Source organism: Pollicipes pollicipes, unplaced genomic scaffold (assembly GCF_011947565.3).
Source record: "Pollicipes pollicipes isolate AB1234 unplaced genomic scaffold, Ppol_2.1 Scaffold_7262;HRSCAF=8765_pilon_pilon_pilon, whole genome shotgun sequence".
Taxonomy (NCBI): Eukaryota; Metazoa; Arthropoda; class Thecostraca; order Pollicipedomorpha; family Pollicipedidae; genus Pollicipes; species Pollicipes pollicipes.
This window is the reverse complement of record NW_023597055.1, coordinates 2,350,239-2,364,961: the sequence shown is the minus strand read 5'-3', so window position 1 is coordinate 2,364,961 and position 14,723 is coordinate 2,350,239. Positions and strand designations below refer to the sequence as shown.

The 14,723-nt window shown below is 60.7% G+C and overlaps 1 pseudogene; it reads right to left on the bottom strand.

The window, feature by feature from the left end:
• Nucleotides 1-13,755, bottom strand: part of LOC119114065 (ubiquitin carboxyl-terminal hydrolase 7-like) — a 19,946-nt pseudogene extending 6,191 nt beyond the window's left edge.
• Nucleotides 13,756-14,723: the final 968 nt, after the last annotated feature.

Genomic DNA, 14,723 nt, shown 5'->3' with positions numbered 1-14,723 from the left:
GGCTGGACTCGTCCCTACCCCTCACGCCCGTGCTCCGCCACTGCCGCCGCCGCCGCGTACCTTGACCTGTCGCTTGTTCTCCAGCTCGTTGATGCGGATCGAGAGCTGCTGGTAGTAGATGCGCTTGGGCTGGCGCGGCTTGTAGCCCACCAGCAGGTCCTTCAGGGTGCCCTCGTAGGTGCAGCGCAGCGCGTTGCCGGGGCCCTCCCGGTAGCTGGCGGGCGGGCAGAGCGCCCGGTCATGGTCCGCTCTCGACGGCGGGCTACAGCACCGCTCGGCCGACAGGCCTCCACGGTCCCATCACGCCGGTCAAGATCCGGACACTCACCTTCAGAGACTGAAGCCTGGTTTAGTGCCGGACATGTGGCGCTGAGTCCGGTGGGGAGACTGGCGTTATCGAGCGGCGGCCAGCGTGGAACACTCACACACGGAGGCGACTGTACGCCGCAGAGCATCGCAAAAATCACACGACGCAGCGTCGCGAAAACCCACTGACAACCCCCTCCCCCCTCTCCACCTCCCCCAAAACGACACGGCAGACCCGCGCCGCGCCACGCCCGGTCCGCCCACGCACTTTTGCGCCTTGAAGAACTGCAGCATGTAGGGGTCAGTGCCGAGCCGGAGGGCGACGGCGCGCGCCATCTGGTCGTAGTTCATGCGCTGCGAGAGCTCGATCACCATGCCCGGGTCGGACGGCGCCGTCTTGTCGCAGAACGTCACCTCCACGCGGTAGAACAGGTCCCTGCCGGGCGGCCGGCACAGTGGTTACGCGGGGGTCCACGTGCCGAACGCGCACGTGACGGCAGGAGGGCGCTCTACTCCAATCTGCGCGCGCGCATGACACTGCAATGGGAGAAACCTTTTTTCGTTGAAAGGGAACGTGACGCACGTCCTCACGTCCCTTCTTGTGGGGCACCACGCGACAGCATTGATCCATTTAGCACACAGGGGCCATGGCGCAATCGGGATTCGAACCGGGACCCCCACGTGGTAGCCCCACGCGCTAACCACTCGGCCATTACGCCAGGGGAGGGACGCGGTCTGCACCAAGTCAGAAGATCAGGTCAAGTCAAGTCACCAAGTCGCTTTCTGCAGGTAGGCGTGAATCGACTAACCTTAGCAAGTCTTGTCCACTGGACTTGTACCTGATTAATAGCTGTCATAGATCAGCTAGCCCCGGTATTCACCAGGAAGTCGTCGTTAACGCGACGCGAGCGTGGTGACGGTGTGCGGACCGGCGGCTCCTCTCCACTGCGTCAGCGCTCGAGTCCAACACACACCCTCAACGCGTAAGTCAGAGCTACAACACATCGTCAGACCTGAGACCCAGACTCAGACCCAGACCTGCTGTACGAGGTCTGGAAGTCTGCGCCGCCAGCGCCCCTCGCCAATCAACCGACCAACAACCCACCGATCGCGGCGCCACGCAAACGACCGTGACGACCGCGGACGTCGGCGCGCGCCGGCCGCCGCCGCGCGATTCTCACTTGAAGTAGTCCTCGACGGTCGGCAGCTCGCCGTCGCACGGGTCGTGCTCGGCCTTCTGGAAGAGGATGATGTCGCCGTCCATCAGCTCCTCCAGCGCCTTGTCCAGCGACGTCTCCAGCTCCTCCAGCCGCTCCACGTAGTTGGGCTTGAGCTCCTCGTACAGCTGCAGCTCCGTGTCGGCCGGGAAGCCCGCGCGCTCGTTCAGCAGCGGCACCAGCTCCCCTGGCGGCCGATGCGGGAAGCGTCAGTGGCGGCGCCGCAGCAGAGGTGGCGCGGCGGGCGGTCATTTGCCGCGACGGGAATCGACCCGGCCGACAACTGCGCCTCGGGACCGGGAACACCTGTGACCGGCCGCGCGCAGCTGGGGCTGCTCCCGTCATCCGACTCACGCTCGAATGATAACTGAGGATTCAGGAGGCGACGAGTGGCGCAGCTATTTCTGTAGCCCGAGGTCATTGCCAGGAATGGACGTACTTCACCCACGGTATTTGCCTTACGATTATCCGCGGTTCGTTATTAGAGGCCAGTAGAAAACGAATCCACGACAAAACAGTCACGTAAAAGCATTTCTAACCGTCTGATCGTTTTACACCACAGCGACTGAACCCAAAGTAAAAAGCCATTTATACCACAGCAACTGACTGAATCCAAAGTAACAAGTCGACGACAGCACGCCTTACAATAAGGACCAGAGACCAAGCATCCAGAAAACAGCAGCATTCAATATCTTCAAACCCACATCCAGTGGCTCACGTCACCCCCACTATCCAGGAGGCCCTGGTTGCCTGGCCGTGCTGGTGTGCCGGCGGTCACGTCCACGTCACCCCACACTACCCAGGAGGCCCTGTTGCCGTGCCGGCGACGTCCCCCCCCCCCCCCCCCCCCCCCCCCCACTACCAGGAGGCCCTGGCTGCCTGGCCGTGCTGGTGTGCCGGCGGTCCGTCCCCAGCTCCGCCGGTCCTCTCGTCACTCCGCGCCTCCGCGCGCACTGCGTCAGCACTCACGGACTTTGCTGGTGATGGCGATGTACTGATGGCCGCAGTAGTGGATCTGCTTGGTGCGCGGGTCGTACAGCTTGAAGAACAGCAGCACGTCGCTCTCCTTGTCGAAGGGCGGCAGCGTGGCGCCGGCCGGCCGGTCGGCCGGCAGCGTCTCCAGGAACAGCGTCCAGGCGGACGTGGAGTCGGCCAGGTCCGACACCTGCCCGGCCCGGCGCACGGCGGTGAGGTGGGCCGACGCGTGTCCCACGGGCCGGCACGGAGCGCGAGGCAGCACTGCTGTCCGCGGCCACCGAAGACGGCGGATAATGGCGCCGCTGGGCGATGCCAATCTTCTCATCCGAGCAAACATTTGCAACCGATACCAAAATCGCCATTCCGCGCCTCAAGATGAGCACAACTATCAACTAGTCCGCGCCCCTCCCGTGAAACGATGCACCACCAGGGGCAGCGCAATGCTTCACATCATTACACATGCCGCTCCTAACCAGCACCGTCCGGTGCAGAGCGGACTGACAGCCAAGCACGGGCGTACCTTCTTGAGGAGGTCTCCCTCCATGTCGATGACGGTGGGCCGGTTGGTCTGGTTGGTGCGGATGGTCATCGGCCACGGCCGCAGCTGGTCCACCGGGATCTTCTGCGGGGGCGGGGCGGGGCGGAGCGCGTGACCAGCGGGCGGCGGCGCGGCACACGGAGCTCCGCCCACTCTCGGAGCCGCCGCCGCTCACGACGACACGACAGCCATACGGCATGGTGCGGCGGGACGTACAGCACACGGCTCGGTCGGGCCGCGCGAGTCGCCGGCTGCCGGGGTCGAGGCGTTCGCCGCGGGACGGCGCCGACAACGGCAGGTACGACGTCAGCCCCCGCCGCTGCCGCTCAGGACACGACACCGCAGAAGAGGAGGGCGAGGGCGTCCCCACTCACGCCTTCACGAGGAAAAGTGCATGCACGGCCACCAGAACGTGACGGGGCAGCTAGACAAAATAATCCAGCTTATCTCTACCATGTGGCTGGTCTGGCCACCACCGGCCCCGTCCACGAGCGGCCAGTCTCGAGTACAAGTCGCAGGACCGGCCGCTAAGCGCGCCGGCGGCGGCGCCGGTCGCCTCACCAGGCTCTCGGAGAAGAGCTCCATCATCTCCTGCAGCGTGGCCGACTTCTTGACGCGGAACGTGCGGTAGTTGACCTTCTCCGGGTCGAACAGGTCGGGTCCGTGGTGACCCTCGAAGCTGTCCTCCAGCACCACCTGACGGCGCGGTCGGGTCAGACCGAGGCAGAGGCGAGCACACCCACAGAACGGCCGTCTTCGCTACCCAAGTTTCAAGGACAAAGCAAACTACAATACACAGATGCTTTAAGGTGGTGATGATGTCAGATGCTTTAAGCCGGACTCAACAGTTCACAACAAATGACAGCCGTCCCAATGAGCACAGGGTTGGTCGTGCGAAAAGGCACGAAACGTGAAATACCGCACCGTCTTTGAGTTCCGTAAGTGCCTTTCTAGATCCAACTGAAGAAAGATTATACGACAGATCGCTCATGCAGCAATCATGCTTCTTTTTTTTGCCGCGAGATGCTAACCGCGTCTGGCGGACATCAGACCAACAACACGGGGCCCGCTGAGTTTTATTCTTCGAGCGGTCCATGAGGTTGCTCATGTAAAACTGAGCCGAGAGCCGTATTTGAAATACGGCTGCGTAGCCGGTGCGCATTCAATAAATTTAGAAATTCTTAACTCCCGGGCAAGCTTTAACAGTTATCCCACAGATATGATCCGTGCATAAAGCCACTGCTGTGAATCGCTATGACAGCTTGACGACACTTCGTTTGGGGGGGGACCTACCACACTGTAGCACACGCCATCCCGCCGGACCAGGCAGCGGCCCTTCTCGTCCCGAGCCCAGTCAGCGCCGGTGCCGGACGTCATGCGCCGGCGCCGGAGCGCGTGCCCACCTGGACGGGCATGTAGAGATGCTGCTCGTTGCGCTCCTTCCTGCGGATGGCCTCCAGCCGCTTCTCCTCCTGAAGCCGCTCCGTCAGCTGGCGACGTAGGCGGGCGACACCAGCGGTCAGGCGGGACACAATGTACAGTTGAACGCGACATGACTCCCAATGCCAAGAGCTTATGCACATTCTACCACCACACATTACTTGTACTGCACAGCCTTGTACACAGCATGGGTCCTACACGACACGATGAATGATTCCAAAACTAAAACTGGTCATTACTTATGTAAAGAAGACTCGTAAAGGCTTCACGTATACCCGACATTGCTTCAACTGCAAAAACTCACACATAACACGAGTATTACACGACAAAACGTACGCTGCCAAAAACATATACTAGTCATTACTTCCACCACACAGACATGACCACAAGCCTTTGCTGTAGCACTAATTCGCGAAATGCAGCAGAATCAATACCGAGTATAATTTGTTTTAGGCGTAAGTTTTGTCGCGTAGCACTTATGTCGCGTATAAGTTTTTGCAGTTAAGTAATGCCGAATATAAGTACTAACCGCAGAAATGTTTTCAGTAAAAGTATTGACGAACATAAGTTTTTGCAGCATAACCTTAGTCGCGTAGCACCAATGTCACGCATAAGCATTGGCAGTAAAGTAACGCCAAAGCATTCCTGTCGGCAGTCTTTGTTATAGCACTTTCTGTCGTGGGAGCATCCAGATGACGGCGAAAATCACAGTCGAGACATCTCCCGGCGCGGCGAGACAGCGCGCCCGCACCCGGCGAGCGCCGCTCCCTCTCCCTGCCAGCAACCTGCGACAGCTGATCCCCGGTCGGGTGGCCCCACCGCAGCGGCGCCACACAGACACAGACCAGCCAGCGCCGTGACTCCAGGTGCGTCAACGGGCGGTCACCGCCGCCGCGTGCACCCCTGCCGCCGGCGGCGGCCGAGCGCCACCGCTGCGCGCGCGCGACCCACCTCCAGCGGTATGTCGTCCTCAGTCACTTCCTGCAGCACCTCAGCAAGCAGCGACTTGCGGATGTAGACCAGCATGTAGGCGTTGGTGCAGTGTCGCACGGTCAGGTTGAGCTCCTCGTCCTGGCCGCCGAAGTTGTGATCGATCGCCTCCTGGCGCGTGCAGCGCGACACCACGTCGTCGTCGAACTTGCACCACTGGCGGCGGCGGCGGACGGGGGGTTAACGTCGGAGGGGTCGGAGGACGGGCACCGAGGCGCCGTCCGTCCGGCTGGCGGGCGGGGGGTCCGATCCGAGGCTGTCTCCCCGCGCGAGTGAACGTCACTTGAGCCCGGTCGTTAAGTCGGCCGCGGAGTGTCGGGAGTTCCCCCGCCCCGCCGCCGTCCGGTCCAGGGCCCCGGGGACGCAGAGCGCCGGCGGCGCCCGGTGGGCAGCAGGCGCTGGTATACACCCGGACCAGACCTCACACAGCCGCCCACTACCGGGGCGGAGGCGGCCTGCCGGTCAGTGAGAAGCCCAGCGCTCCGCCGAGACTGCGCCGGGAGTGCCGGTCGGCCGCACAGGCAGCCTCCGGACGATTAACAACAGGCCACGGGCGCAGTCCCCGCGCCAGAGAACAGACGTACAAGATACAATGCACCGCCGGACCAGCGACAGCCCTGCCGTGACGAAGCGTCGGCAGGCGTGGAGCACGGTATTGACGGGGCATTATGAGCCGACCACGTCACGAGCGGCGCCGGGCGTGGTTCGCGCTCGAGCGAAGCGCCCCGCGCCCACCTTGCCGTCGCCCCTGGGGTTGATGAAGACGACGTAGTGGCCGCCGTGGTTGTCGCCCGAGTGGACGAGCACGGCGTGGAGGACGTAGTCGGCCGCCGGCGTGCTGTCCGGCGCCTGCAGGAACGCGTTCAGGTGCAGCACGTCCGGGAACTCGAACCTGCCGGCATCGGCGGCCGTCAGTCGGGGCGGGTCCATCAAGAAGCCCAACACCGCTGGGAAGCCGCGCCTGCCGGCCTCAGAACCCAGGCCAGGTCATGATCCGACGCGTGACGACAGTTGCAACTTGCAACCAGGATCCGACGCCGCGGCGTTGCACCGGCTCTGGAGAAACCGCGCGTGCGCATGCGCCAGGGCACCGTTCACCACGCGTCGGCGGCTCGTGTTCGCGGGTGCGCGTGCTAGTTCGTGGTGAGCGTCACCATCCCCGATAACATCACGCCTCACGGGTGGCCCATTAAGCGACCTTGCATTAACGTGAAACCGCAGCCCGCGCAGACCAAGCGGAGCGACGGCGACGTCATTTCATAATTGACCGGATGTCAGCCGGGCGGGCGCCGGCACGGCCCGGTCTCTGATCTTTGCGATCAAACGGGCGGGCCGCACCAGCGGGCAGCTCAGACAGCGTCGGCCGTCGGTCGCGGCGGTCACCGGGCGCGTGCCCCACGCATCGCCCGCGGAACCGATCGCCAAACAGAGACCGAGTCAAACTCCTGTCCCATCGCCGCGGCTGCCGACGCTGCACGGTCAGCATCCGCGCAGCCTAACTTAACTTAACCTTCGCGTTCGCGATGAGCACCGGCATTGCTATGACGACGACTGGTCATCATCTGCGAGCAGTCGTCCAGTCGTCAGCAATGTGACTGGTCATCGATGACCTGGTGGTGATGACGACTTGGGGGCGCGCCGACGACCGAGGTCATCTGGCGCCATAGTCCCGCTCAAACCAGAAAGGAGGCCCGCGCTCGCTGGTGCGACAGCCGGGCTCGGGAGGCAGGCGAGCCGGAACCATCCATCGGACGGCTGACCGGGCGCCCGTCCCTCGCGGCGCCCTCCTCCAGCGTAGACAGACCCCGCACTCCTCCACTGACCGTCCCGCCCACCCGGGGCGCGCCACGCCACGCACCGGTCGTTGAACTTGACGCTGCTGTCGGTGATGGGGTCGTACTGGAAGCGCATCAGGTGCAGGTGCAGCACGGGCGGCAGCGTCTCGAAGATGACGCCCTTGACGGCCTCCTGCAGGCCGTGCTCACCGGCCGCGTACTTGTTGTCGCCGTCCAGTGTCTGCGGCTCCACGTAGTCCTTGAACGACTCGTATACTGGCGGCGCGCGAGGGCGGAGGTCAGAGGTCAGAGGCCAAGCGGGGAGCGGAACGAGGCGCCGGCACGACGCGCTGGGGATTATCGAACTGCCGATAAAATAGCAATAACAAAGAACTAAGACGTACAACGCAATGTGACAAGAAAATCTAGAGCCCCGTACGCGCCTCGCACATCTAATGAGAACAGGAAGGTCATCATTTAACAGTGAATCAACTGAGTAGGGTAGCTGAGCGAGCAAAATCAGAGCCATCCAGGCTACGACCGTCAAATCCCTCAGCCAAGCAATGCTCCAAAACGCTGAAATGCTCTACACTGCTGTCTGTGGTTCAGCGGACGATGCCGAGGCGCCGGCTCGCCTGCGCCCGATCCCACGTGAGCGCGGCGCGAGGCCGGCGCGACGCGTCCGCCACTCACTGTTCTTCTTGTCCTTGATGTTGAGCTGGATGTCGTAGTAGGTCTCGGTGAGGCTGGACTGGTAGTCGACGTGCTTACACCGGCAGTAGGAGATGGTCTTGCCCTCGAACAGCTTGGGGATGACGCCCTCCACGCACGTGCCCTTCATCTTGGTCTCCAGCTTGTCCAACAGCTGGAGCAGCACCGCAAGGTGAGGACTAGACATCACGTGAACTACGTCGCAATAGTCATCATAACGCGCGTGACTTGGACGTGACAAGTAAAGCAGTGTAGTCCGATTTCCGTCCTCCTTCGGCTTTAACCACGCACGCTCCCACAATGACGTTGGAAGAGCAAGGCACATTTAAAGCATCAGGAGTATATCGTCGCAAAGCCACGGCATGAAGTAACCCCAGCTTCATAGCTGGTTGTGCAGCACCGGTATCACCGGGTGTGCGCGACAGGTTATGACTGCAATGCGGCACATTGCCCAGTAATAATGATTCACTTCTGACATGCGCGAACTGCCGCACATCGGAGGGGCCCCAAGGCTCCGACCAAGACTCGCGACGGGGATACGGGCCTGGCCGTATCTTCCAGATATGATTTTAGCGGAAATATTACGGGTGGTGAAGATAATGAGCATAATTTGATGCAAACATCATGCAGAAGCATGACAACATACAGGACATTTTGCGACACGGTGTGATCGCTGTGCGCAGCGCAAGATTGGTAAGCGTGAATTATACTGACATCAAGCGTTGGAGACTGGTGCCTGCTCAAGCTTCCACAACTAAATGCCCACCACTATGGTACGAACTAAGCCGGGTAATAGGTACCTGACGCGAGTCCCTCAAAGTCCCTCAAAGAGTCCCTCAAAGTCCCTCAAAGCCGCCCAACTTCATCCGGACAAGCCAGCCGCTGCTCAGAACGTTCCCCGTGGAGGCCACTCAGAACATCGGGCGCTCAGAGCTCTAGAGAACTCATGCTTGCCCGGGTGCTCGCCACTCCGCAGTCTCCGCCCCGGAGTGCTTATTGGCCCGAAGAACTCCCGCTCGGGCCACAGGCCGCGCTCGGCAAATCCAGCGTACACCACCGACCGCGGCGCCAAGTGCAGCCCGCCGCGCAGCCACCGCCCGCAGCACCTCTCTCGTACACGCCTGCCGCCACTCCCGGGCAGGCGCGCTCCCCATTCGGCGCACTGACCACTCTGAGGAACTCCTGCACGTCGTGCTGCATGAACGAGTCCATGGTCTCCCAGCCGAACGACTTGGTCAGCTTCTTGGTGCCGACCGGCTTGTCCGAGAACTGCAGCTCGTAGAAAACGCGCTGCAGCGCCAGCGCCACCGACTTGGACGAGTCGTCGTTCTCCGTCGGCATCTTGTACACCGCCTGCAAGCGCAGACCATTAACGACCGGGCTTCAACTCCGGGCACAGGAGCGCGCGGCGTCTCTCGTCAACATCGGAATCAACAGCGCTCCTGAATAGAGAGCCCGCGCACGCGTAAGCAGATGTTCAGCTGACACATGGAAATAGGGGTGGACGGACGGCTGTCGTTACGCGCCCACAGACAGACAGACAACAGACAGACAGACAGGCCCGCCTACAGGTGTCCGCCGCTCCGAGCTCGGAGATTTAGCACCGAGCAACACCGGCGGGGGTCAGCAGAACGCGTCCCGCGCCGGCTGAAAGGCCGAACTCGACTGGCGGATGTGACAACGGACGGGACGGAAGGGTTTGAGGTGGTTCCACTTGCCTTCCATGACTGGTACGAGTGCCGAAGGTCGACAATTCCCCGCGACTCGTGTTCTCTCCCCCTCCCCCTACACACGCGCGCACACACACACTGTCAATCATCGTACACCTGCGCGACTACGCTGTGTTACACCTGGACTCGATTACTTGACTCGGACCTCCAGACATACGGCCTACCTCAACCGTAAACACTGACGTATTTTCGCGTGAGATCAAACGCACCCCCCCTCACGAACCCACTTACTTAAGTTAGGTCGTAGGGAACAACCACGGGTTGTAGGTAGGGTTGTGGGGTTGTAGGTCGTAGTAGGTCGAGGAAACACTACAACGCAAATATAAAAGCACATAAAAACGTTACACCACCGGGCCACGCCACTTTGGCGACGCGCACAACTCCATGGCGCACGGTACGGTCCGTTGACTCCCCGCACGACTTTCGTTCGGCGGCGCGCGCTCCGGTGGCGCCGCAATCTCACCTTGCGTATGGTGTTTGTGAAGAAGAGCGTCTAGCAGCGAGTTCATGTAGCAGGTGGCGCCCTGGTTCTTGAGACCCACGTAGCCGGTGTGCTTCTTGGAGTCCCAGCTGACGCCGTGCGGCGCGTCAGCGTTCACCTTGACCTGGGGTCGGCACAGGTCAACGGGGTGAGGTCGGGCGGCGGCGCCAGCTTCGTGAAGGGTCAAGAAATGGATGATTAAGACACTTAACATGACCACGTTTAAGCTCATTTATTGAATGAGTTCTGTTTCAGGTCTCTGTTATCCCATGCCAAAAACAAAACAACCAGATTTCTTAAGCACACAGCCGGCCACGACCGTTCAACGTCATCCCAGCAGGCCTTCAGCAACTGACAAAACACGCTGCAGATTTGAAGTCAGAATCCAGCAGCGTCACCTCAGCTTCGGCACGCCACGTTCGACATCTCAGCCAGCACATGTCGCGACGCAGCCGGCGGGCCACCGCCCCCATACGACAGAGTACGCTCCGCTTGTCACCCGCGGACCACACGTCCTCCCGGCGCCTCGCGCTCCACACGCGGCCGGCACGCACCTGCAGTGTGATGGTGTCGTTCTTGATGTAGCCCCTCTCCTCGTCCAGCACCTCGTTCCAGGTCATGAAGTGGCTGAAGCCCCAGTCGTTCTCCTTGCTGTAGAACAGGTGGGTAATCTCTGCAACGGGCGACCGGCGGTCAGGCGCCGGCCTCGGCGCTCGCGCCGCCGTCCGGGAGTGTCCGGTCAGGGGTCAGCGGCGGCTTCAGGCTGTCGCGGCTGGGACGCGGCGCGACCGGCGCCGTGTTCGGACGGTCGGCCGGCCAGCCACGCTTCCGCCGGCGTCGGGCGGACGACCGAGCCACCCGACGCCGCCGTGGTAGCGCGCGCCGCCTTTGCGTTTGTGTGGTGACAGGCGCGGTGTTGCCCCCTTCCGCGACCATTCGGCCGATACACGCCGCCACTGACCAGGCGCGCACGCCGGACCGACCCTGGACTCCGATCAACATGGCGTGGCCTCTACCCGCCGGGGTCATCTCCAACTCGTCCCACGACCCACTACTACCCATCCCTCACCTACCCCCCCCCCCCCCACCCCCACCCCAAAGGCAGCAAATCGAGGCCACCGGCCGCCACGTGTTGACACCCAGCACCCCCGTCCCGCGGCCGTGCCGGTGCCGGCGTCACGTCGCCACCCGGCCGACCGCGTCACTACAGAGCGCGCGAGGCGGGCGCGTCGGGCTGGCCGGCGCCGGCGGTCGGCGGCGGCCCGGCCACTCCACTCACTTCTATTGAAGTCGTCCACGCCCTCTTTCACAGAAAGAAGCCGCAGCTCGGCGCTCGCGTGGCAGCTCCAGGAGGCCGACTCCGAGTCGGCATTGCAACTGCCCGGCACGCGGGGGCGCAGCGTTAGACGAGGGGCGTCGTGCGCGCGCGCACGCACGTGCAGCAGAGGTGGCGCTGGCTGAGCGACGAAGCGACGTCTGAATGAAAACATCGTGAAGACGCCCGCAGTGGAATTGTCATTGCGTGACCCCAGATGCATCAGAACCAGAACATGGTCCCAGGACACACCCAGTCTTCCCCACATCAAGACAGAAACCAAGTCCAAAAGAACGCGATCCACGCGTACAACAGCAGCTTCTAGTCTAAAGGCGCATCAGAAGCAGCCCACCATCCCAACATGGGCACGTCCGCACCAGCACAACGCCGCACCGGAACCCCACAACACAACACAACACAAACGCCGACACGACGCTGCGGCCGCCGCACTGTACGCTCCGCCACGCTCCGCCCTCCCCCTCCCGTGCCAGCGGTGGCGACGCACCTGTAGGAAGAAGCCGAGGCTGCGCTGCGGCTTGCGGTCCTGGCCGGGATTGGTGCGCGGCATCACCATGATCTTCCACGGCAGGTTGCGCACGAAGCACGGCGGCGAGAACACCGACTCCTTCAGCTTGCTGAAGTTGGGCACCGAGAACGAGAACGTCGCCTCCGAGCGTGCCTCGTCTGCCGGTGGGGCGGGGCAGATCACATCAGGTCAGGTCAGTCAGGTCAGGTCAGGTCAGGTCAGGTCATGTCAGGCGCGGCCAACGCACGTGATCCGGGGTATCTCCGTGTTCGCGAAGTTACCGCACCACTAACGCCTTATTCGGGGCGTCTACACGAACCAGCAAACCATAGCTCAGGTGTTTACACGCTCCACACGCATCCTACACACAAACCACAGCCACGGGATATGCGCGAGTCCCTCAACCCCGACGACAGACTCAACTGCGCAGAAGGCATCAGTCCGATTCAGCGCGCGCCCCGGTCCACCAGGACCGCCGGCTCGCGAGCAGCCGCCGCCGACCGAAATCGAGCCCCTCGGCGGCCAATCGACGGGCGCCGTTCGATAACTCCGATACACGGGTGAGCGACGGTGTGCGTGCGTGCGGCCACCTCCGCGAGCGGGAAGGACCACCGCTGCCGGCGGCTAGCCGGCGACGGGGCCCACAACACGGGTACGCTGTTTTGGGGCGCGCTGATGACAGCTGTGGTCGCTACTTACATTTAGAACGTACTTCTACTACTACAATTAGCTCACACTTCGTCCCATTCAGCACACCTACGGTCACTTAGCTCACAGTCGCTTCAGCTCTGTATCCCGCTCCCACCGAGCCCAAATGTTTTAGTTCGCCCCTGGCCAGCAGTGACTGGAGACAGGTGCCGGAGATGAGGGGGGGGGGGGGGGGGGGTGGTACGCACCCTCCTCCATCTCAGCGTCCTGGGTGGTGGTGACCAGGCAGACGTCCGTGTCGCCGTTCAGCTGCTCCGGCCGCGCGCCGCCGTCCGGCGCCGGCTCCACGGCCGCCCGCTCCGTCTCGTCCAGCGCCTCCGTCGAGTCCGCTGGCGGCCGGGCGGCGAAACGTCAGTTACGACGGTCGGCGCCGGGTGACAGCAGCGGAGGCCGCTGATGCTCGATGAAGCGGCCATTACGTGCCATCCACTGGGGCGAAATGGCTTTGAATTGACTATGTTTGCACAGCCTTTCACGCCACTCTCACCCGTCGTGTACCGCACGAACGGGATGTTGCGGCTCTCGCATTTCAAGAATCACAAGCCGTGGCTGAAGTGCACAACTGCCTAAACTGGAGTTGTCTGAAGTGCACAACTGCTTCTGCATGCTGTTCATGATCCATTAGTCCTGCAGAGGAGACAGGGTTCACCATCTGTGACATACGTCATGTCATCTGTATAAAGCATCAACAACCCTACTGCCAGCACGTTATGTCACGGACGCTGTTTTCATTTACTCTCGCGCCTCTTGTGAACAGAGGCGTCTGATCCTGGATGTAGTGAGGTGGGATGACGTACTGATCGCACGACTCACATGCCTCCACATCTGGATCACAGAAAAGCTCTGATTCAATCAGTAATAATGATAGGGGGCTTTCCGTTTCGCCGACTGCCAGGGCCATTTCGATACGGATGCGTTTATTCAAATCATGTGGGATGTGGTGGTGGCGTGGCGGGGGCCGGAACCCAGGATCGTCAGGTCCAGAGCCGAGCGCTGTAACCACTACACCCCACCAGCTCCCAAAACTTACCATTCAACATTTTCTGAATGCAAACTGGCAATCAGCACAATGCATACTATTACCCAAATTACCACCTGTACCAAACGTATCTTGCGCTCCAAGGCTTTAATCTAAGTATGCAGGAGACTGAATTATCACCATAAATTTGACCAGTCAAATAAAAATCAATATACATGAGTTGAAATGCTATGGCAGGGAACAGGAAGACGTCCCGTCCGCAAATATATTTATTAAAACGTTACCACCTCTGCTCTCCCCAACCACTCAAAGCTTGGAGAAGCTGGAAACTCACCATGTGAAAACACAATCCACTCCCCCCCCCCCCCCCCCCTCCATTGGAGCACCAGAACAGCATAACTTCACGTAAGGTTGTCATTGTTTTGAAGGCACAACAGATGAAGGAAATTTTGTTCGGTTTCTTTAAGGAAAAACCACGCCCTTCCCATCAATGTCATGCATAAAAACAGCCAGACGGCAAAACAAATGGGTAAGTACGCGCCTTCAATACAATTGATGCAATTTTCTATCGATAAAACTCGATGTTTTTTATAATGCTCGGAACTCATGTCCCATATTTGGATCATTGCATGCCAACTCCACCAACGAAGGGTCACTTTTGGTACCCGACCATCTGGGATCTCGACGAGACTTGGTCCCTACGATTTCTCTAACCCTGAACACGATTCTGAGGAAATTAGAGCAGTCGGAACAGCCGTTTATGAGTGAAGATTTTTTTTATTTTGTGTTTTGAAACGGTACTTTTTAAACGATCGTATACGAGAAAAGTTTTCGGACTCAAACTTAGAGACGATAAACCTGAGGTACGGATAATTCAACGTACCCGTCTTCACAAATAAACACACATACATCAATTACAGGCTAAAGCTTTGCAAATCGATTAAAAAACATAGCTATCTAGACCTGAAACTGCGCATGGTTTTCTATTCTCCATACATTTTTACATCACACCCTCATGACAAACACAGT